Below are 2,452 nucleotides of genomic sequence, written 5' to 3'. Positions count from 1 at the left end.
GATTATGTTTTTTTGTTTTAGGATGTTGTAGAGAACATTTGCTTAAGGTTTAGCTGTTGTATAAAAACTTCCAAACCGGAATAGACGTATACGTATGAATTGTGCATAAAATCAAAAGTTATAAAAGCCTTATTACAAGTCACTGGAACATATTACATTAGATAGCAAAATATGTTTTTTTCGTGGTCAATCATAAGATAAAGAACAACAAAGTACATCTCGTCGTGCATAAAAGTGTCTGCCCCACAGAGTCTGACCCAAGACGTAATCATGTGTTTTTCCCATGCTGTGCCCCTAAACAAACCTCCTGTCCCAAGCCGTATCCCCCTGCCGGATTAGACTACTGCCTTGGCTTGTGGGACATCTGTTGTGAGCTACACGCCCACTTTTAATGAATCTTCCATACAAGGCTGAATAGATGATCATAAATTGGGTACACCAAATTCTAGTAGTTCACACGAGACGTCAAAAATTACAGCGTTCATGTCGAATAAAGCATAGAGCGTATATAGCACAAGTCAAGATACAAGTACATGGAAAGCACTGAAAATGGTTTAGCCCAAGGGCTCTAGAGGGACTTCATTGGTAAAAATGCCATATTTGAATAGATGAATAGAAACAATGAACGAGGAATACCTTTATTGTACCTTTGACAATAAAATGACACTCGTCTTCTATCTTATTAACATGTATGTCAGAACAAATATCCTCATCTGCATGATATAGCGTAATTGCAGTCGGTCCGGTTTTTCTGTATTTTAAAACGATGGTTACCATTCACTATTTACCATTCGTTACTTCATTCGCACCAAACGCACAGACTAGCGGGCTCAACCTCGCTCTCTGTTAAAAATATCTGATCAGCTTACGGAGACAATCGTTTCTTACCTCGTCACCTGAAGGGAAGACGGTAAGTTCTAATTCTTCCTACAACAGTGGTCTCAGTTACAGGATTGTCATTTTGTTCGCAACCTTATAACGAATTGGTACAAGTACGAGCATCCGGCTTAATACAATCTTTATGTGAATCAGACGGTGAAATAACTTTTCAAATTTGGATATGTCTTTTGTGAAAATATGCGATTTTTGTAAGGAAATATGAACCGTCAAATGAGCATGTGGATACTGTCAACCTAAATCTGAACCAAGGACGTTGTCTGAACATATGCCCTTTTGTCATATCCAAGTGCCCGTGCCTTTTCGTCTTCTTTTTTTCAGTTATGACGTCACTTTTCTGTCCATATTTTGGAATTTCCTCAACTTTGTTCCTTCGTTCTTATTCCTCGTAAAGTAATGGCAGAACAAGAAGAACAAGACCTGCAAGAGGAAAATAACCCCCCGCCGCTCACTGATATTTTCAAGCAGTTTGACAAGGTAAAGGACTTCCGTGATAATACACCTTTAGTAAAATGTTGTTAGTAATCATAGTGCAATGCTCAATCTTTCCCAACACTAAGGTGTATGAGGATCAGATTTTCAACGGACAGTAGTAGTGTCACCTTGTTCAAGATTAAAACATGCTACTTTGTCCAGTCAGCCAGGTGAGAAACACAACGAGTTATGATTTAGCCTTTAAGTCTGCAATTGTTATTTCTATAGTTGTTGGTTATAATAAAGGATTGTTTATTTATATTTTGATCCGAGAAGGTTGTTTGATCCGACCACACACGGACCCACCAGGGTCAGCTTGATTAGCTCCATCTGGTCCAGGCAGGCGGGTTAGTCCGGGGGCTTCATTCCCGGACCGCCCTTCGACGCGTGTGGACGCGAAACCTCTTCTCTCTCCCAGCACAATGGCCGAGTTCGATTTTACAGAAATGAATGGTCCCAGGCAGCAAAGCTGACCCCAGCTACGGTCAAGGCCTTGGTCAAGGCATTGGCCAAGGCCGAACTGGCGGAGAAAGAGGCCCTTCTGTGTGTTACTACCGACATGCTACAAATGATGGATCTGTCTGTTGTTATTATATTTATTGTATTACAATTACAGGAAGGTAACGGCTACATCACCAGGGATGAAATCCGCCAGGGCATGTCTGAGAATGGCCAAGAGCTGGGCGACGAAGAGCTGAATGAGATGCTGAAGGAAATAGGTATCGATGAAGATGGGAAGGTTAGACTTAAAGACTTTATACTCATATCTATATCTAATCTGAAACAAACATGTTTCCTTATGTGTTACGTGATGATTCCTGAGCAACTATGTAGCTAATATGTAAATTGTGATATGTATATTGTCTAAAAAAACAGTTTCAAAAAGTGTGGCAATGAAAAAGCATTGCCATGGCGACGGTAATATCGTTTTTCTTTGTTATACATGTGTATGGTATCTTGATAGAGATGATTGAGGAATTGTATGCTCGGTAAGTCATGATCATATTCCGGGCTGTCTGTGCTAGTGTCGTAGTGTCCCGTCCCGTGTCCTTGATGTGCTGTGAAGTATGATGTTTTTAAA

The sequence above is a fragment of the Branchiostoma floridae genome, chromosome 12, assembly GCF_000003815.2.
Source record: "Branchiostoma floridae strain S238N-H82 chromosome 12, Bfl_VNyyK, whole genome shotgun sequence".
NCBI lineage: Eukaryota > Metazoa > Chordata > Leptocardii > Amphioxiformes > Branchiostomatidae > Branchiostoma > Branchiostoma floridae.
The sequence above is the reverse complement of the archived record's forward strand: the minus strand, read 5'-3'. Positions refer to the sequence as shown.